This window comes from Argopecten irradians, chromosome 12 (genome assembly GCF_041381155.1).
Source record: "Argopecten irradians isolate NY chromosome 12, Ai_NY, whole genome shotgun sequence".
Lineage (NCBI taxonomy): Eukaryota > Metazoa > Mollusca > Bivalvia > Pectinida > Pectinidae > Argopecten > Argopecten irradians.
The window spans coordinates 27,923,547-27,947,632 of NC_091145.1; the positions used below are offsets into that span (position 1 = coordinate 27,923,547).

The 24,086-nt window shown below is 33.5% G+C and overlaps 1 pseudogene; it reads right to left on the reverse strand.

Moving 5' to 3' along the window:
* LOC138305024 (deoxyribonuclease-1-like) lies at positions 1-19,681 on the reverse strand (annotated as a pseudogene).
* Between the last annotated feature and the right edge of the window lie 4,405 nt (positions 19,682-24,086).

The window sequence follows — 24,086 nt, forward strand, 5'->3', positions numbered from 1 at the left end:
TTTATTAAATAAATGGTGAAAGTTACATTCAATAATCAATTTACTAATTAAGTAACTTGACAGATTTCATCATTCATGTTACACAACTTGTTTTAGACATTGTATCAAAACATCAAATCCACATGGACCGGATAGTGATCACTCACGGCTTTTGTCTGTAATACAAAGAAGACAACCATTAAACGTTACAAAAAGGTAACACACAGTTGTTGAATTGAGTAATATTCTATCATTACTCTAGTAAAAAGGAATTAACCTTGCCGAGTGGTAGCAATGAATTCGAGGCCAAATGATAAATTGGACAGTCGCAATGTACACCCATTTACATATGTTTGTATACCATGCATCAAATATCTAATGAAATATTAACACGGTCACTTCAAAAATCATAATTTTAATTTGTGTTTGTATTCAACGGCCTATCGACAGGCAGGGTCATTTAGGCCCAATCGAACATTGCATTGGTACAGCTTTTAAAACACATTTTATTGTAAAAAGAATATATTAAACATAGAAAATGATTTCTATGTCTTTGAAAGGCGTTTAAAACTCCTGAATGATAAAGTGTTTTTCCAGATAAAACAAGACAATTATATGAAAAGGTTCTTAAAATGGTAAAACAAGAGACAATTGCAAAAGTTTAATCAGTACATTTGCTGTTCATTGATAAAAAGCGTATAAATCATATACATAACGCAAGTATTAGTCATTGGGTTGGCCTTGAGCTTAGTCCGCTAAACATGTCTATATTTATCTATTTCTTATTATTTTTTCAAATAAAAAAAACAAACTCTTTTGCAAATTAAAAAAAAAGCTTAATCATAAAGACAGGTTTAGCGGACTAGGTCTAGTTGATCGATATATCGCTCCTTCTGAATTAAGAACGTATTTTTCTACTATTCAAAGGATAAATAGTGTACCCGAGCAGTAAGTTCTAGGTCAGACACACATGTAGAGGTTTTACCTGGTCGCTGGTCAATCCGTAGCTTTTGTCAAAGAGATAAGGTTCAGCAGTCCAAGGCAGAATGGCGTATGCTAGACGTCGTCCAGTGTACAGAAGTCTGCGAGAGGGAAAGTTTACAAAACTGGTCTTAAGTGTTCCGGATCAGAATATGTGAATTTCACTTTGATAACTCAATATTAAACTTACACGTGATGTAGTGATCATGCGGTACAGCGTCAGTTTGTCCACTCGAAGTCTAGGACCATAATATAACTTAGAATGATCCGAGTTGTGCTAATACATAAATGTATATTATGAAAGCAATAAAACATTTCGAATTGATTTGGGTCTTTTGTGTTATGAATTTCAGTAAAAGGGCATCAGCTGTATCATGAATGTCGTGCTTTATATGTCATGACACCCATATCATAGATAGCATCCTATATAATACTTGTAACCCACCACTATCTACCAGCCGCCATCATTGGACGGTGCCCTTTATTACCTGTCGTAAGCACAATTCGTGTTGTTGGAGGTTGTTGTATCAGCATCATTGTTGATCAGCCACCGGAAGAGGCCTGTCATGTAAATCGGTAGTTCCCGCAACTGTGCAATACTCGCGTAGGAACAGTCTGCATTAAAATCCCCGATTATCATGACGTTCTAAAAAGGGAAATACAATAGACAGAACGTAAGGAAATAGCGAAAAAATACAATTTTGTGTAAATGGGACACTGGAGAGTTAAAAGTTTCCGTAGTCTATGGTGCGCAGTAAAAAGGTTATGTACAAGGTCAACAGTCTGGATAAGGCATGTTATAATGATATGATTTTGGGATTATTGTCCTTAACTTTGGAGCTGGGGCACGTATATACCGCAGCTTTCTAGAACATACACCGGCACTACACTGCATGCATGGGAGGTCATCCTTACATGACCCTGGCTGTTAATTGGACGTTAATTTTTAATCAAGCAAACAAAAATACGTCAAGTATGATAGGGCCAATTGCGATTTTTGATTTTACGTGTTATATTTTAATGTAAATATCTAATATGCGCTAAAACAGGTAAACAATTGTTAGGATTTATTTTTCTTTCTTTAGTAAAATCTATAAAACCCAACAGTTTTGATAAAACATGCTATAGAAATGATTAATAAGGTATGGACAAACTTGATCAATATTTGAAATAGTTGGTTTTAATAACGATTTGAAAATTAAAACGCACACTGCAAACCAACATCTTTTTGCGTGTGATTTAATTTCGCAATCAAATTTGAAATTTCGAACATAAAACGCCGTGACTTTGAACATTAATAACAGCATGCATTTCTCAATAAGTCAGAGCTTTCGAAATCAAATCAACTCGAAAACAAACTGGTTTACTGAAAGTTTGATAGTTCTTTGGAATTAAGGAAATTGTTGTTTTGTCATGTTAGTGTTGGTTAAGTTATTATGCATGGATTAAACATAATACAAAGAAGTATGCATCCTCGAAACTCCAGGAGTTACTAACACTCGTTATATCCACTGCTGGACGCTAGATGTGTGCAGCGACAGATTAGAAGGCAATTTGTTCCTTTAATGTACCAGCAAAATAATTGAAGGCTTTGAATTTTGACATCGCTGTCTGTATACTTCAAAGTAGTCCGAATGATTCTGACTATCTATCCGCTTTTTATATACTGACGTGGGCGGATGATAGTCAGAAGTCCGTGTTCTTTCAAAACGCCAAAGTCAGCGACCCTCACCAGGGTCGCTAGTTTTTCAATGTTTTCTCTTTTCAGGTTTCATGTGATTTTTTGACAATTGCATAGTTCGATAGAAAAATTATTTTTACACTACCTTGACATGTTGAAAAAAGTAAATTATATCTCTCAGCGTGCAACTTGTGGTATTTCTTTGAGACTTCTCAAATTTCCCGGCTAGATCGTCCATATTGGTTGAAGTTATCACGTGATTAAAATCTAGCCGGAAGTCAAGGGATATCATTTTCATCAACGCATATTTAACCTTCATTTTCTGACGTCACTCAAATTCTCGCGAGATTGGTTTTGACAGCCATATACAAACAACGTGCTGAAAATGACGAAGTCCGAAGAAACTGGAGGAAATGCATTTGTTAACAGTCGTTTACACATATAATTGATATGGAAGGTAGTGTAAAAATAATTTTTCTATCGAACTATGCAATTGTCAAAAAATCACATGAAACCTGAAAAGAGAAAACATTGAAAAACTAGCGACCCTGGTGAGGGTCGCTGACTTTTGGCGTTTTGAAAGAGCACGGACTTCTGACTATCATCCGCCCACGTCAGTATATACAAAGCGGATAGATAGTCAGAATCATTCGGACTAACTTCAAAGGAAGTCTTTACAGACCTGTGATTGCTCAATTGATTTTGTTCTCCTGAACTGCCTTCAGTTTTATGAAATATTCCACAGGTGGATATAACGGCAGGGTTAGTGACCACTGCAATATCGAGGATGAAATATGCAATTAAAGTACTTGTGATAACTTACTGATACATTCCATCTTCTGACTAGATCTCTGTACACATCGTACAGATGTTTGATCTCTGTTACAGCACTGGACGGCTTGGCATGGATACCAATTACTGCAAACGCTGCACCTACATCAAATCAACCACAACAGTCAATTGCGGGCAAACTTAACATGTAACTGCAAAATTGAGCTTCTTTTCATATTTAAGCTGCATGAATTTACATTTATCAAACCGTAGCGATGTAAAAAAAAATCTACACACTGTTTGTAGCTATAATGGTTCAGCAATAACATGGGTATTGGTGTGTAAAACCAATCATTATCTGCACAATCTTGCAATCATTGATTTAAATGTGTATAGTAAATCATGTAAACGTGGATAAATGCGACAAATGATTAAAAATGGATATTTATACACGGTTTACTTTCACCGGGTGTAGGCGGTACCACGGGAAAATGATGATTATATACGATGCCCATAATTCCAAAAAGTACATTAACGTTTGTCAGCACAAGCTGAAATTCTGCGGATTTTTCCGTTATAAAATGAGATAATTCCCCGATCACTGTCAACTCAAATGTTTCTGGACTTGCCGTGAAAATTACCAGGTCTTTTATGGAAATAATTACTGGGAAATGCTCAGGGATAACTATTATGTTCCGTGGCGCACATGTTATCTATAACAATTTATCTCTAACCAAGGAAAAATCCCAAATCATAACCGAACACTCCTAAAATTGTGTAAAATAGCGCCCTCTCGTGAAAACAACACTCCCCCCTCCTCCTCGTACAAGCTATTTCCCAGCGGTACCGCCTACACCCGGTGAATTTGTTCTGAATATCAATATAACCATTTTTCTTTTGCCTCAACTATATGATTACCACATATACCGCCATATGACCACAATATAAAATAGTACTTATATAGCCTAAACTTATCATTTTATACATTAGACCTAGATATAGTTGGCATCTCGTTACCTGAGTCTATTTTATACATTAGACCTAGATATAGTTGACATCTTGTTACCTGAGTCTATTTTATACATTAGACCTAGATATAGTTGACATCTTGTTACCTGAGTCTATTTTATACATTAGATCTAGATATAGTTGACATCTTGTTACCTGAGTCTATTTTATACATTAGACCTAGATATAGTTGGCATCTCGTTACCTGAGTCTGTTTTATACATTAGACCTAGATATAGTTGACATCTTGTTACCTGAGTCTATTTTATACATTAGACCTAGATATAGTTTACATCTTGTTACCTGAGTCTATTTTATACATTAGACCTAGATATAGTTGACATCTTGTTACCTGAGTCTATTTTATACATTAGACCTAGATATAGTTGACATCTTGTTACCTGAGTCTGTTTTATACATTAGACCTAGATATAGTTGACATCTTGTTACCTGAGTCTAGTGTATACATTAGACCTAGATATAGTTGACATCTTGTTACCTGAGTCTATTTTATACATTAGACCTAGATATAGTTTACATCTTGTTACCTGAGTCTATTTTATACATTAGACCTAGATATAGTTGACATCTTGTTACCTGAGTCTATTTTATACATTAGACCTAGATATAGTTGACATCTTGTTACCTGAGTCTATTTTATACATTAGACCTAGATATAGTTGACATCTTGTTACCTGAGTCTGTTTTATACATTAGACCTAGATATAGTTGACATCTTGTTACCTGAGTCTATTTTATACATTAGACCTAGATATAGTTGACATCTTGTTACCTGAGTCTATTTTATACATTAGACCTAGATATAGTTGACATCTTGTTACCTGAGTCTATTTTATACATTAGACCTAGATATAGTTGACATCTTGTTACCTGAGTCTATTTTATACATTAGACCTAGATATATAGTTTACATCTTGTTACCTGAGTCTGTTTTATACATTAGACCTAGATATAGTTACATCTTGTTACCTGAGTCTATTTTATACATTAGACCTAGATATAGTTTACATCTTGTTACCTGAGCTATTTTATACATTAGACCTAGATATAGTTGACATCTTGTTACCTGAGTCTATTTTATACATTAGACCTAGATATAGTTGACATCTTGTTACCTGAGTCTATTTTATACATTAGACCTAGATATAGTTGACATCTTGTTACCTGAGTCTATTTTATACATTAGACCTAGATATAGTTTACATCTTGTTACCTGAGTCTATTTTATACATTAGACCTAGATATAGTTGACATCTTGTTACCTGAGTCTGTTTTATACATTAGACCTAGATATAGTTGGCATCGTGTTACCTGAGTCTATTTTATACATTAGACCTAGATATAGTTGACATCTTGTTACCTGAGTCTGTTTTTATACATTAGACCTAGATATAGTTGGCATCTTGTTACCTGAGTCTGTTTTTATACATTAGACCTAGATCTAGTTGACATCTTGTTACATGAGTCTGTTTTTATACATTTAGACCTAGATAGTAGTTGACATCGTGTTACCTGAGTCTTATATCTAGATATAGTTGACATCTTGTTACCTGAGTCTCATTTTATACATTAGACCTAGATATAGTTGGCATCTTGTTACCTGAGTCTGTTTTATACATTAGACCTAGATATAGTTGACATCTTGTTACCTGAGTCTATTTTATACATTAGACCTAGATATAGTTGACATCTTGTTACCTGAGTCTGTTTTATACATTAGACCTAGATATAGTTGACATCTTGTTACCTGAGTCTGTTTTATACATTAGACCTATATATACTTTTAGTAGTTGACATCTTGTTACCTGAGTCTGTTTTATACATTAGACCTAGATATAGTTGACATCTTGTTACCTGAGTCTAGTTTTTTATACATTAGACCTAGATATAGTTGACATCTTGTTACCTGAGTCTGTTTATACATTAGACCTAGATATAGTTTACATCTTGTTACCTGAGTCTTTTTATACATTAGACCTAGATATAGTTAACATCTTGTTACCTGAGTCTGTTTTATACATTAGACCTAGATATAGTTTACATCTTGTTACCTGAGTCTGTTTTATACATTAGACCTAGATATAGTTGACATCTTGTTACCTGAGTCTAGGTTTTATACATTAGACCTAGATATAGTTGGACATCTTGTTACCTGAGTCTATTTTATACATTAGACCTAGATATAGTTGACATCTTGTTACCTGAGTCTGTTTTATACATTAGACCTAGATATAGTTACATCTTGTTACCTGAGTCTATTTTATACATTAGACCTAGATATAGTTGGCATCTTGTTACCTGAGTCTATTTTATACATTAGACCTAGATATAGTTGACATCTTGTTACCTGAGTCCTGTTTTATACATTAGACCTAGATATAGTTGACATCTTGTTACCTGAGTCTAGTTTATACATTAGACCTAGATATAGTTGACATCTTGTTACCTGAGTCTGTTTATAAACATTAGACCTAGATATAGTTGACATCTTGTTACCTGAGTCTGTTTTATACATTAGACCTAGATATAGTTGATCCATTTAGATTGTTACCTGTTACAGTCTGTTTTTATACATTAGACCTAGATATAGTTGACATCTTGTTACCTGAGTCTGTTTTATACATTAGACCTAGATATAGTTGACATCTTGTTACCTGAGTCTGTTTTTATACATTAGACCTAGATATAGTTGACATCTTGTTACCTGAGTCTATTTTATACATTAGACCTAGATATAGTTGACATCTCTTGTTACCTGAGTCTAGTTTATACATTAGACCTAGATTATAGTTGGCATCTCGTTACCTGAGTTCTGTTTTACATTACTAGATATACCTGAGTCTGATTAGACCTAGATAGAGTTTACATCTTGTTACCTGAGTCTAGTGTATACATTAGACCTAGATATAGTTGACATCTCGTTACCTGAGTCTATTTTATACATTAGACCTAGATATAGTTGACATCTTGTTGCCTGAGTCTGTTTTATACATTAGACCTAGATAGTAGTTGGCATCTTGTTACCTGAGTCTGTTTTATACATTAGACCTAGATATAGTTGGCTAGACCTAGATATAGTTGACATCTTGTTACCTGAGTCTGTTTTATACATTTAGACCTAGATATAGTTGACATCTTGTTACCTGAGTCTAGTGTATACATTAGACCTAGATATAGTTTACATCTTGTTACCTGGGTCTGTTTTATACATTAGACCTAGATATAGTTTACATCTTGTACCCTGGGTCTGTTTTATACATTAGACCTAGGATATAGTTTACATCTCGTTACCTGAGTCTAGTGTATACATTAGACCTAGATATAGTTGGCATCGTGTTACCTGAGTCTATTTTATACATTAGACCTAGATATAGTTGGCATCGTGTTACCTGAGTCTATTTTATACATTAGACCTAGATATAGTTTACATCTTGTACCCTGGGTCTGTTTTATACATTAGACCTAGATATAGTTTTACATCTCGTTACCTGAGTCTATTTTATACATTAGACCTAGATATAGTTTACATCTTGTTACCTGAGTCTATTTTATACATTAGACCTAGATATAGTTGACATCTTGTTACCTGAGTCTAGTGTATACATTAGACCTAGATATAGTTGACATCTTGTTACCTGAGTCTATTTTATACATTAGATCAAGATTTAGTTGACATCTTGTTACCTGGGTCTATTTTTATAACATTAGATCAAGATATAGTTTGTATCTTGTTACCTGAGTCTATTTTATACATTAGACCTAGATATAGTTGACATCTTGTTACCTGAGTCTATTTTATACATTGAGACCTAGATATAGTTGGCATCGTGTTACCTGAGTCTATTTATACATTAGACTAGATATAGTTTACATCTTGTTACCTGAGTCTATTTTATACATTAGATCAAGATATAGTTTACATCTTGTTACCTGAGTCTATTTTATACATTAGACCTAGATATAGTTGACATCTTGTTACCTGAGTCTATTTTATAGACATTACATCTTGTTACCTAGTCTATTTTATACATTAGATCAAGATTTAGTTGACATCTTGTTACCTGAGTTCTATTTTATATACATTAGACCTAGATATAGTTTGACATCTTGTTACCTGAGTCTATTTTATACATTAGATCAAGATTTAGTTGACATCTTGTTACCTGAGTCTATTTTATACATTAGACCTAGATATAGTTGACATCTTGTTTACCTGAGTCTATTTTATACATTTAGACCTAGATATAGTTGGCATCGTGTTACCTGAGTCTATTTTATACATTAGACCTAGAATATATTGTTACTACATTCTTAGTTACCTTGAGAGTCTATTTTATACATTAGATCAAGATATAGTTGGCATCGTGTTACCTGAGTCTATTTTATACATTAGACCTAGATATAGTTTACATCTTGTTACCTGAGTTCTAGTGTATACATTAGACCTAGATATAGTTGACATCTTGTTACCTGAGTCTATTTGTTATACATTAGATCAAGATTTAGTTGACATCTTGTTACCTGAGTCTATTTTATACATTAGATCAAGATATAGTTTGTATCTTGTTACCTGAGTCTATTTTATACATTAGACCTAGATATAGTTGACATCTTGTTACCTGAGTCTATTTTATACATTAGACCTAGATATAGTTGGCATCGTGTTACCTGAGTCTATTTTATACATTAGACCTAAGATATAGTTTGTACCATCTTGTTACCTGAGTCTATTTTATACATTAGATCAAGATATAGTTGGCATCGTGTTACCTGAGTCTATTTTATACATTAGACCTACTTTATAGTTGACATCTGTGTTACCTGAGTCTATTTTATACATATTAGACCTAGATATAGTTTACATCTTGTTACCTGTGTCTATTTTATACATTAGATCAAGATATAGTTGACATCTTGTTACCTGAGTCTATTTTATACATTAGACCTAGATATAGTTGACATCTTGATACCTGAGTCTATTTTATACATTCTGTCTAGATATAGTTTATATCTTGTTACCTGAGTCTGTTTTATACATTAGACCTAGATATAGTTGACATCTTGTTACCTAGAGTCTATTTTATACATTAGACCTATAGTTTACATATAGTTTACCATTAGACCCTAGTTACCTTGTTACCATGAGTCTAGTTTTATACATTAGACCTAGATATAGTTGACATCTTGTTACCTGAGTCTATTTTATACATTAGACCTAGATATAGTTTTGACATCTTGTTACCTGAGTCTATTTTATACATTAGACCTAGATATAGTTGACATCTTGTTACCTGAGTCTAGTCCTGTTTTATACATTAGACCTAGATATAGTTGACATCTTGTTACATATGAGTGCTGAGTCTATTGTTATACATTAGACCTAGATATAGTTTGACATCTTGTTACCTGAGTCTGTATTTTATACATTAGACCTAGATATAGTTGACATCTTGTTACCTGAGTCTGTTTTATACATTAGACCTAGATATAGTTGACATCTTGTCTTGCCTAAGTCTGTTTATAACCTTAGACCTAGATATAGTTATGACATCTATATTTACCTGAGTCTAGTTTAATACATTAGACCTAGATATAGTTATCTTTTGCCATCTTTTTACCTGAGTCTAGATTTGATATCCATTCACCTATTCCTATTTTATACTTAGACTAATAGATATAGTTGACATCTTGTTACCTGAGTCTAGTTTATACATTAGACCTAGATATAGTTGGACATCGTGTTACCTGAGTCTATTTTATACATTAGACCTAGATATAGTTGACATCTTGTTACCTGAGTCTGTTTTATACATTAGACCTAGATATAGTTGACATCTTGTTACCTGAGTCTGTTTTATACATTAGACCTAGATAGATATAGTTGACATCTTGTTACCTGAGTCTATTTTATACATTAGACCTAGATATAGTTGACATCTTGTTACCTGAGTCTCGTTTTTATACATTAACCTAGATATAGTTGACATCTTGTTACCTGAGTCTGTTTTTATACATTAGACCTAGATATAGTTGACATCTTGTTACCTCAGTCTGTTTTATACATAGACCTAGATATAGGTTGACATCTTGTTACCTCAGTCTGTTTTTATTACATTAGACCTAGGTAATAGTTGCTAACCTAGATATAGTTGACATCTTGTTACCTGAGTCTGTTTTATACAATAGACCTAGATATAGTTTTGACATCTTGTTACCTGAGTCTAGTGTATACATTAGACCTAGATATAGTTTACATCTTGTTACCATGGTCTTGTTTATACATTAGACCTAGATATAGTTTACATCTTGTACCCTGGTCTGTTTTATACATTAGACCTAGATATAGTTTACATCTCGTTACCTGAGTCTAGTGTATACATTAGACCTAGATATAGTTTGGCATCGTGTTACCTGAGTCTATTTTATACATTAGACCTAGATATAGTTGACATCTTGTGTTACCTGGGTTGTTTTATACATTAGACCTAGATATAGTTTACATCTTGTTACCTGAGTCTAGTTTATACATTAGACCTAGATATAGTTGGCATCGTGTTACCTGAGTCTATTTTATACATTAGACCTAGATATAGTTGACATCTTGTTACCTGGGTCTGTTTTATACATTAGACCTAGATATAGTTTACATCTTGTTTACCTGAGTCTAGTTTATACATTAGACCTAAGATATAGTTGACATCTTGTTACCTCAGTCTGTTTTATACATTAGACCTAGATATAGTTGACATCTTGTTACCTGAGGGGGTCTATTTTATTTATACATTAGACCTAGATATAGTTGACATCTTGTTACCTGAGTCTAGTTTATCCATTAGACCTAGATATAGTTGACATCTTGTTACCTGAGTCTGTTTTTAAACATTAGACCTAGATAGTAGTTGGCATTTTGTTACCTGGGTCTGTTTTATACATTAGACCAAGATATAGTTGACATCTTGTTACCTGAGTCTGTTTTATACATTAGACCTAGATATAGTTGACATCTTGTTACCTGCGTTATTTTATACATTAGACCTAGATATAGTTGACATCTTGTTACCTGAGTCTAGTATTCATACATTAGACCTAGATATAGTTTGGCATCTCGTTACCTGAGTCTAGTGTATACATTAGACCTAGATATAGTTGACATCTCGTTACCTGAGTCTGTTTTATACATTAGACCTAGATATAGTTGACATCTTGTTACCTGAGTCTGTATTTTATACATTAGACCTAGATATAGTTGACATCTTGTTACCTGAGTCTGTTTTTATACATTAGACCTAGATATAGTTGACATCTTGTTACCCTGAGTATTGTTTATTTGTTTTACATAGACCTAGATATAGTTGACATCTTGTTACCTGAGTCTAGTGTACATTAGACCTAATTTTTATAGATATATAGTTGACATCTTGTTACCTGAGTCTGTTTTATACATTAGACCTAGATATAGTTGACATCTTGTTACCTGAGTCTGTTGTATACATTAGACCTAGATATAGTTTACATCTTGTTACCTGGGTCTGTTTTATACATTAGACCTAGATATAGTTGACATCTTGTTACCTGGGTCTGTTTTATACATTAGACCTAGATATAGTTTACATCTTGTTACCTGAGTCTGTTTTATACATTAGACCTAGATATAGTTTACATCTTGTTACCTGAGTCTGTTTTATACATTAGACCTAGATATAGTTGACATCTTGTTACCTGAGTCTATTTTATACATTAGACCTAGATATAGTTTACATCTTGTTACCTCGAGTCTAGTGTAATACATTACCTAGATATAGTTGGACATCGATGTTACCTAGTCTATTTTATACATTAGACCTAGATATAGTTGACATCTTGTTACCTGAGTCTGTTTTATACATTAGACCTAGATATAGTTTACATCTTGTTACCTGAGTCTAGTTTTATACATTAGACCAAGATATAGTTGACATCTTGTTACCTCAGTCTAGTTTTATACATTAGACCTAGATATAGTTGACATCTTGTTACCTGAGTCTATTTTAAATACATTAGACCTAGATATAGTTGACATCTTGTTACCTGAGTCTAGTTTATCCATTAGACCTAGATATAGTTGACATCTTGTTACCTGAGTCTGTTTTATACATTAGACCTAGATATAGTTGGCATTTGTTACCATGGAGTCTGTTTTTATACATTATACCTAGATATAGTTGACATCTTGTTACCTGAGTCTGTTTTATACATTAGACCTAGATATAGTTGACATCTTGTTACCTGCGTTTATTTTATACATTAGACCTAGATATAGTTGACCATCTTGTTACCTGAGTCTATTTCATACATTAGACCTAGATATAGTTGACATCTCGTTACCTGAGTCTAGTTTATACATTAGACCTAGATATAGTTGGCATCTCGTTACCTGAGTCTAGTTTTTATACATTAGACCTAGATATAGTTGACATCTTGTTACCTGAGTCTATTTTATACATTAGACCTAGATATAGTTGACATCTTGTTACCTGAGTCTGTTTTATACATTAGACCTAGATATAGTTGACATCTTGTTACCTGAGTCTGTTTTATACATTAGACCTAGATATAGTTGGGCATCTTGTTACCTGAGTCTAGTGTATACATTAGACCTAGATATAGTTGACATCTTGTACCTGAGTCTATTTTTATACATTAGACCTAGATATAGTTGGCATCTTGTTACCTGAGTTTATTTTATACATTAGACCTAGATATAGTTTGACATCTTGTTACCTAGAGTCTGTTTTATACATTAGACCTAGATATAGTTTGGCATCGTGTTACCTGAGTCTATTTTATACATTAGACCTAAATATATAGTTGACATCTTGTTACCTGAGTCTGTTTTATACATTAGACCTAGATACAGTTGTCATCTTGTTACCTGAGTTTATTTTATACATTAGACCTAGATATAGTTGGCATCCTGTTACCTGAGTCTGTTTTATACATTAGACCTAGATATAGTTGACATCTTGTTACCTGAGTCTATTTTATACATTAGACCTAGATATAGTTGGCATCTTGTTTACCTGAGTCTATTTTTATACATTAGACCTAGATATAGTTGACATCTTGTTACCTGAGTCTGTTTTTATACATTAGACCTAGATATAGTTTGACATCTTGTTACCTGAGTCTATTGTATACATTAGACCTAGATATAGTTGACATCTTGTAACCTGAGTCTATTTTATACATTAGACCTAGATATAGTTGACATCTTGTTACCTGAGTCTATTTTATACATTAGACCTAGATATAGTTGACATCTTGTTACCTGAGTCTATTTTATACATTAGACCTAGATATAGTTGGCATCGTGTTACCTGAGTCTATTTTATACATTAGACCTAGATATAGTTGACATCTTGTTACCTGAGTCTATTTTATACATTAGACCTAGATATAGTTTACATCTTGTTACCTGAGTCTATTTTATACATTAGACCTAGATATAGTTGACATCTTGTTACCTGAGTCTATTTTATACATTAGACCTAGATATAGTTGACATCTTGTTACCTGGAGTCTGTTTTATACATTAGACCTAGATATAGTTTACATCTTGTTTACCTGAGTCTATTTTATACATTAGACCAAGATATAGTTGACATCTTGTTACCTGAGTCTATTTTATACATTAGACCTAGATATAGTTGACATCTTGTTACCTGAGTCTGTTTTATACATTAGACCTAGATATAGTTGACATCTTGTTACCTGAGTCTGTTTTATACATTAGACCTAGATATAGTTGACATCTTGTTACCTAAGTCTGTTTTAAACATTAGACCTAGATAGTAGTTGGCATTTTGTTACCTGAGTCTGTTTTATACATTAGACCTAGATATAGTTGACATCTTGTTACCTGAGTCTGTTTTATACATTAGACCTAGATATAGTTGACATCTTGTTACCTGAGTCTATTTTATACATTAGACCTAGATATAGTTGACATCTTGTTACCTGAGTCTATTTTATACATTAGACCTAGATATAGTTGGACATCTCGTTACCTGAGTCTAGTGATTTTATACATTAGACCTAGATATAGTTGGCATCTCGTTACCTGAGTCTAGTGTATACATTAGACCTAGATATAGTTGACATCTCGTTACCTGAGTCTATTTTATACATTAGACCTAGATATAGTTGACATCTTGTTACCTGAGTCTATTTTATACATTAGACCTAGATATAGTTGACATCTTGTTACCTGAGTCTGTTTTATACATTAGACCTAGATATAGTTGACATCTTGTTACCTGAGTCTATTTTATACATTAGACCTAGATATAGTTGACATCTTGTACCTGAGTCTATTTTATACATTAGACCTAGATATAGTTGGCATCTTGTTACCTGCGTTTATTTTATACATTAGACCTAGATATAGTTGACATCTTGTTACCGGAGTCTGTTTTATACATTAGACCTAGATATAGTTGCATCGTGTTACCTGAGTCTATTTTATACATTAGACCTAAATATAGTTGACATCTTGTTACCTGAGTCTATTTTATACATTAGACCTAGATATAGTTGACATCTTGTTACCTGAGTCTATTTTATACATTAGACCTAGATATAGTTGGCATCTTGTTACCTGAGTCTGTTTTATACATTAGACCTAGATATAGTTGACATCTTGTTACATGAGTCTGTTTTATACATTAGACCTAGATATAGTTGGCATCGTGTTACCTGAGTCTATTTTATACATTAGACCTAGATATAGTTGACATCTTGTTACCTGAGTCTGTTTTATACATTAGACCTAGATATAGTTGACATCTTGTTACCTGAGTCTAGTGTATACATTAGACCTAGATATAGTTGACATCTTGTTACCTGAGTCTATTTTATACATTAGACCTAGATATAGTTGACATCTTGTTACCTGAGTCTATTTTATACATTAGACCTAGATATAGTTGACATCTTGTTACCTGAGTCTATTTTATACATTAGACCTAGATATAGTTGACATCTTGTTACCTGAGTCTATTTTATACATTAGACCTAGATAGAGTTTACATCTTGTTACCTGAGTCTATTTTATACATTAGACCTAGATATAGTTGACATCTTGTTACCTGAGTCTATTTTATACATTAGACCTAGATATAGTTGACATCTTGTTACCTGAGTCTATTTTATACATTAGACCTAGATATAGTTGACATCTTGTTACCTGAGTCTATTTTATACATTAGACCTAGATATAGTTTACATCTTGTTACCTGAGTCTGTTTTATACATTAGACCTAGATATAGTTGACATCTTGTTACCTGAGTCTAGTGTATACATTAGACCTAGATATAGTTGACATCTTGTTACCTGAGTCTATTTTATACATTAGACCTAGATATAGTTGACATCTTGTTACCTGAGTCTGTTTTATACATTAGACCTAGATATAGTTGACATCTTGTTACCTGAGTCTATTTTATACATTAGACCTAGATATAGTTGACATCTTGTTACCTGAGTCTATTTTATACATTAGACCTAGATATAGTTGACATCTTGTTACCGGAGTCTATTTTATACATTTGAATGTGCTATCAACAACAGAGCATACAACATCCGACAGAACCTGACGTGCAAATCCAGCAATGTCATCTACCTCCTCTCGTGTAGGAAATGCACAATGCAATACGTTGGGGAAACCGGTGGTCCACTCAACGTCAGAATAAACAATCACCGCTGGTCTATCAAACAGAACAAACCTGCCTATCCGGTTGCCAGACATTTCAACTTGCCCATCCATAATTGGAAAGACATGCAGGTGATTGCAATTGAGCACTGTTCCCACTGGACACAAACCAAGCGTCGATCGAGAGAGCGATTCTGGATTACCAATCTACAGACCCGCTATCCCAAAGGCATTAACGAACGTTAAATATACCAATTGACATCAATTGTTCACTTGCTTTTCAATTAATTATCCCTACTTCCAGCATTTTCCCGTTCTGTTCTACGCGTTTTTGATCCTTTACATATGCTGCCCAGCAAAAGGCGACTAAATTTGGGACTTTGCTTCCTTGCCAAAACACCAAGGAGATAGGCGACTAAATTTGCATCTTATACTAATGAGCACTATAAATCAATTTCGCCACTTATTTGACGTCACACGTGGCACGCTTTCCAGTCATCGCTCATATTTTAGCGTTCTGCCGAACAGCATGGATACATTTCTGTAGATCCGGCATTCGGCTTCCACTTGCCGACGGGTATATTGCGCTCCATTGTGCTATATAGTTTAATGTTTGTCTACCTTGTCCCGCATTACTCTTCGTATCCTATTATGTAATCGTGTTCGTTTTGTATGTCTTGATAAAGGGGCAGATCGCCATGAAAATTTGACAATTTTGATGTTTTTGTCCACACGGGTGGAATTACTTCCTTGTCCCATACATTAGACCTAGATATAGTTTGGCATCTTGTTACCTGAGTCTATTTTATACATTAGACCTAGATATAGTTGACATCTTGTTACCTGAGTCTATTTTATACATTAGACCTAGATATAGTTGGCATCTTGTTACCTGAGTCTATTTTATACATTAGACCTAGGTATAGTTGGCATCTTGTTACCTGAGTCTATTTTATACATTAGACCTAGATATAGTTGGCATCTTGTTACCTGAGTCTGTTTTATACATAGACCTAGATATAGTTGCATCTTGTTACCTGAGTCTATTTTATATTAGACCTAGATATATTTGGCATCTTGTTACCTGAGTCTATTTTATACATTAGACCTAGATATAGTTGGCAACTTGTTACCTGAGTCTGTTTTATACATTAGAACCTAGATATAGTTGGGGCAATCACGTTAACCTGAGTCTGTGATATGTTCTTGGTTTGGAGAAGTACCCCTAAATGGATCCCTCTCGAACACTATTATCAGGGTCGTGGGGTATTAGGTAATATCATTTACAACAGTCCAGATTTGTCGGGTCTGCAAAATCGGAAACAGCAATGTACGTTTCTATTCTTATCTGTGCTGTAGTTGGTGTTTAAGTGTGACGGCGTTGTGTTTTGCGAGTGTAACGTCCATACTTTTCTGTGAAAACGACGTGAAGTTTTGCGTCACAAAAAGAAAAAAAAAAATTTTGTTAAAAAAAAATGACATCACATTTATTGATGCCTCACCCGCTCGAACGGGGGATAACTGTAATATACACAAACGGACAAAGGATGATTAATGACTCTAGTTAGAAGGTATAGATTATGGAACAAACTCCTGTTCGGAGTAAGGTTTTACCTAGGCATATTTTCAATATTTGCTTGGCAAAGTGACCTATCGGAAACAATTTCGGAGAGAAATATAGATTTGATAGCTACCTAATATTAGTTAACGAAAATTTGATGACTTATCTTAAAGTTCCTCTAAAAGGATGATTTTACATCTGGTGGTAGCAAAGATTTAGAGGGTATATTATTTAAATCTCTGGTGGTAGATAAATTGAACTTTTCACTGTGGTTATTCATAAGACCAATCGGACAAATCTTACCTGTAGAAAAAGGCATATTGTTCTTTATATGATGATCGTCCAACGCGCTTGCTTTTCACAAGACCATATGGTATCGTTCTGGTGAAAGACAAAGCCAGAAAACGGTTCAGAAAGGTCATGTTCATTATATTCCATATAAGATATTTCTTAATTCCATCACACATAAAACCGTTTGCAATTATCCTCGAAACAACTGACGTCTCGGAACTGTAGAAATGTAGCCAAGCACCCAATTTGTACTATAAACCAACTCTCTTTCGCGGCCACTAAATTTCGCGATTTGCATTATAAAACAAGTTCGGAATGATTAAACAAATATTCGCGGATTTAAAACTCAATTGGAAATTCCTTTCAATATGAATAGTTTAGATATAAATTTGCGGAAATTAACTTTCGCGAATTGAAGGAAATCGCACGCAAAAGAAATTGGTTTACATGTCACCATTACACTATCATTTATTATTCAGTAGTACTTTCTCGTGTTTAATTCATTCACCCCTGCTGGAGACACATCTGAGCTCTTCTATTTAAAGCATGGAATAGTTCATTATAAATTTTCAAGGGAGAATAAGTTAAAATGTGGTTATTTGATTATTTGGGACACTGACCTGCTCATATCTGTATAGTTATGATAGAAAACTCATCGTCTCGACAGTTTGAAATACAATGCATTTCTATTTTTAAAAACCTGCTTAGTGCTCGCATATTTTTTTTAGATTTTACAACAATGACCTACGTTTTTGAATATTCCCTTTTTATTCAATTATTAATGATGATTGACTACTTCTAAACGTTTTGAAAATTTTTACTTTGTCATTTTATTTCGTTTTTTTTTTCTCAAAATATTGACTTTTTATCACCGTTGATAATCGTATTCTGCAGAATATTTTCAAAATTCCACTTACTTATTGATACTTTTGTGTAGTTTATTAAGAGCACTCCCTCGGGAATCTCTGATCTCCTGTATGAGAATGAGGTCATATTCCAGAACGATCTGTGGAGACAGGAAGAAGTCGGTCTTCTAATCAGTAGGTAATTAACTAGGTCACTATTATGACAACTGTGCTCATATATTTCATAACTGACAAAGAATATAATTATATATTATATAAGTTATCAAATGAAACACCAATTCACAGAAAATAAAACAATAGATTAATATACATAAAATATTTCACACAGAATATGTAACTTAACAAGTAGGCTGAGAACTAGTGTTAAAACATCTATTAAGAACAATAACTAGTGAAGTAAAGTACATGTACATGTACTAGAAATGTTATACACTACTACTATATAACAATTATAATGTATTGATCAGACTTAACAGATTTTCTAGGAAGAGCAAATATTTCCAATTTCAAGTAATTACCTGTTTTAAGATGTTAGCAACTTCTGGTTTCTTCATCTTAGACCCTGCCGAACGATTTCACGTTAAATGCGGCAACCCGGAAATGTTGGCCGTACCATGGACCTGTGAGTCGCCATCGCCAGTAAAACCTGTCCCTGGTCCAGTCACTTAATCCGTCCCCACCCCCGGGGAACACTAACAGTAACCCCCATAATAGCCCCACTAGTGACAGGATCACCCTGTATATCTGTATTTCCATCATTAATACTAAGGTTAAACACAACCGTTATGTGTACGGGATGTTAGAACATGGTCTTTCACCTTAATGATTTATTACGGAAATCACCTCTTTAACATATTTACCTGTACAAATGGTTATAACGTCATATAGACTTAAACACTAGGCTCGGTACTGATGACAGATCAGGTAACGTTAACTAGCAGTGTGGTAGTATTAATGCTGATCACATACACACGAACATGACATGGTCCTCATACTACTCTCAGGTGTTAAGTAATGATTTAAAGCTACATATCTGAACCGATATGGCTTTAAAATGGGATGCGTAAAACGAGATTGGTAATTTGTAGAGTCCCTAAACTTTAGCTTAACATTAATATTACAATTATCATCACCTTCTGAACAATTTATTTGAGACAAATTATATGTTAATTTTCATAAACGCAGGAGTCATGTTTCCCCCGTCGTTGCACTAGTAACAGCCAAATGAATTTTCATAGTTTTACATAGATTACACAGGGAGTCTGGTATTTGATCCCCATATTAGGCTGTCGATATCAATTTTCTTATGTTCTTATTGGTTTTAAGAAACTTTCAATATTTGCTTCGGAAACATAATGGGAAATTAAGTAATGTATGTTTTAAAGTTATATGTGCCATAGCTGGTTATCTATTGAAATCCATAAGGTTTGATGAAATAAGCTATGAAAATCATTCAAATGGACAGACAAACATGTATGATTTCTTATAAAGGTTTAAGTTACACAGAATTTGTGAACGGTAAAATTCTTGTTTTAAGCCTATGTATGTTTAGATGGAAACTACCTGCAGAAATCATTTTACAATTACATAGTAACAACGTGTAATGAAATTGTAGACCTTGGCTTCATGGTATGACCGTATTTACTTATTCCACTGTACTATAGGTGTAATTATAACGATTTAAAATCGTTTTAGCTCTTATTTATTGTTGTAAAATTAAAACCAATGCATTGCAATATTGTAATTCTCAAAATGTTAGTAACTGTTGGTGGTGAATAAAATACTAAAAGCTCTCCTTGATTTGTGAGTATGAAAAGTAAGGCACATATAACATTAAACATTATAAAACCTGTCATGCCGCGTTATAACTTTTTCAAATTTACTTAAGTTTATTCTATAGTGTCATATTTTTTTTTCAATTTCACAGCGATTGATTTAATTTAATGATTGGCGGATCGCATGATTAAGAGGCTTTATTGGTGTTCGGATGATAAATTATTTATTGAATTGAAATATAAAGGATTAAATCTTGCTTTGGTCGATTTCATGGGGTGATGAATTGAGTTGCTCTTGAAACAAATTCAACATAAACTGCTTCACAGTTTATATAATGAAACGGTTTCAGTTAAAGGATGAAAAGTGAAACCAAAGTCTGAACTGTAGAGTTTTTATTCACTTTCATTACAAAACATTGCATATTCAACTGATACATGCAGTTAATATTATCATTATGTTTCCTTGAGTTGAAGAGCTGACGTTGGAAAAATATCATAAATCACAAGCATGTTATGATATAAGCAATTAACACTTAATTGACATGTATCTGTAAACAAAAAATATGCTTATCGGTCATGGCCGGCAGAGACTCCTCCTTTCAACTAAAGAGCTCCGATATTAAAGAATATAAGGTATTTGCCCCGGTCCTAACTAGTGATATTTTGTGTGGCTATATGTCACTGTATTCCATTTTTTATTGTATAACAGGTAATTGCTTACTCAAAGTATTAAAAAACAGAATAATGGCTCTTTTTCTAGGCACTATATTTTATGGTAAAAAGATACCATTACAGATTGTCCGTGAGTGAAGACGAAAAATGGTCACCACGGTATAAATATAGGGTTAAAGTTATGGGATGAACAAGTTACACATGACTGCTTTTTATCCTGTTGATCTAAACTCTCGTTAGTTAATTTTCAAATTTTCAAAATACACACACTCGCTTTTCAAAATTTGAAAATTATTACCTTGAGTTTAATAAACATGATAAACAACAGTCACTTGTTGGGGAACCTCTATTTATAGATTTTATTTTAGTACTTAAACTAAGTTGATAAAAAGTGTGTATGCATGGGGGCTTATATTAGGTATTGCTGGTGATTCATAAAGTATTACACTTTTGTACAAAATATAGTTAAAACAGGGTCTAATATCTTACAGTAGTTAAGTGCTGAAATGACTGACCTTACCGTCATCAATGCTTACATTCTATTGTTATTTAGGATTTATTTATTCTCTTTCCTTAAACGTTATGGTTGGATTGCCTTGACAGTAACTTTGGGGTTTTGTCTTCGTTTTATTGTCAACGCAGGTCACGTCTTCGTTACTATCATCCCATTCAATTTGTGCCTCTGGTAATCAAAGGGACTTCCTCCGATATTCTGGTTAGTAGTACACTTTGCCTTTCGGAGTAATTCCGCGTTGACAGTACCAATGTCGAACAGGGCATTGAATGAATACCTTCATAGGATAGCAATGCATTCATTACTTCTCTGTTTTAGTCTTATGTATAATTTACGTGTTCATTAGTTTTTGCCTATCACTTAATCTTCAGAGACCAATGACTCCAAAATAAATTATACTGATTACCAAAGGACCGAAAAAACCCACGAAAGTTTACGCACAGTTGAACGCACTTAATTTGAAATAGGATATATTGGAATACTTATTCATTTGAAATGAATTATTAATTATTATCTCTGTTCAGTTGTAATACATAAATTGTCTTTTACCTTGGTTGTGTTGAAATCATGAGTACATACTGAGATTTCCCATTCCCTTGAGGACTTTAATATCACCGGGTTCCAATAAGTATTAGGGTTAAGTAATCTCAAAGATTGACACAATGAATTCTAACCACACTTTTGATACTACTATAACAGCATGCATTCTGTCGAAAGCGAACAAATATTACAATGGAAGCGGAATTATAACAGTTAAATTAGGGTTGAAAGGTGCTTCCGACATTTTGCAGGTCCCTTCAATCTAGAACTTCAGGTTGGGATGGAAACCACAAAACTCTTACTTATTAACTATCTTCGAACAAAGCTTGACTTGTTTCGATCGTCTGTTAACACCTAGCAGTCAAGCAAACCATGTAAATCAAATAAGATCTCGGCAAATGATAAATCAACCATCAGGCCCAGCAAAAGCAGTTGAAAATGCTTTTTTTAAATATTTATATAGAGTCCGGTATACTAATATGTTATGTGATGTTGTAGCGTGTTATATGTTTGTCTCTATATCTCTATTGATAATTTTGTTGACATCTAATCATTGAACGTCTATCAGTTAGCAATCATAGCCAAAATGAATGCCAGCTAGATAGAGGCAAATTCCATGATGCGCGTTAATGCTTATATTTAGTTACATTTGGTTACAATTTTATGATGAAATCATAACTAATTTTGCATCTATAATGAATTAATCATTTGTTTTCGTCAAGGATGGAACAGCCATTTGAACAGCCTTTTTTCCGTGATCGCTGGCACGACAAATGGGACTGCAGTGAAGGTAATATACTAACAATACACCGTTTTTTCTCTTTAAGAAAAGAACAATAACAAAATTATATGTTAATATCTCCTTTGAAATATTTGCATATCATTTGCACACTCTCAAATTGTTATACATAATACAATGTATACAAGTATGCCACATCAACCTATTTGGCTATATGATAAACCGAAGTGTGTAAATAAGTGCTAAGTTAAAAAATGCACAAATACACAACACCATTTCTGGAGACAGTACTTAGAAATTTTATGGAAAACTCACCAAGGAAAATGAACTCAGAACTCTCAACTGAAATGATACATTAATAAGTGACTCAATTTAGCATATTAATGAAAAACCAATTGTGTGCTGTAAATCAGACCATGACTTATCGATCTGGCAGATCCTGTATAAACAGGTCAAGAGATTTTTCTTGTAGACAGCGTAGGATCCGACCGTGTGTCCCTCTATTCTCACCAAGTTGATTACTGCAAGAAATGTACTCATGTCACTCTCCGGGTCTGGACATACTGCAAAACAAAAACAACATATTGTATTACTATTACAGACTTATCTCCCTTTCGGGTAGGTATCGATTGTGACGTCATTACTGTGTGGGCAAAGCAGACGTCCTTTTAAGTGACAAATATAACGTTATACTCATAAACAATGACGAAACAAACAATATCTCGCAATTATGTACATATTTAGGAGATCTAGAAGCATTTGGCTTAATTTAGACCGAAATCTAGTATATATCGGTTATAATACCTAGCTGTAAGGTCATTTCATTCTGTAAAGTGCAAATAAAGAATAATCATCATTAAAATACTCGACGGAAAATATATTCGACCTTCTACATTTGTGGAATTTGCTTTCTTTTAATGTATCATGAAATCGAAACTGGATATGGTATACTGTAAACCTGGAAATTCACGAGGGGGAACTTTTCGCTAATTTCGCG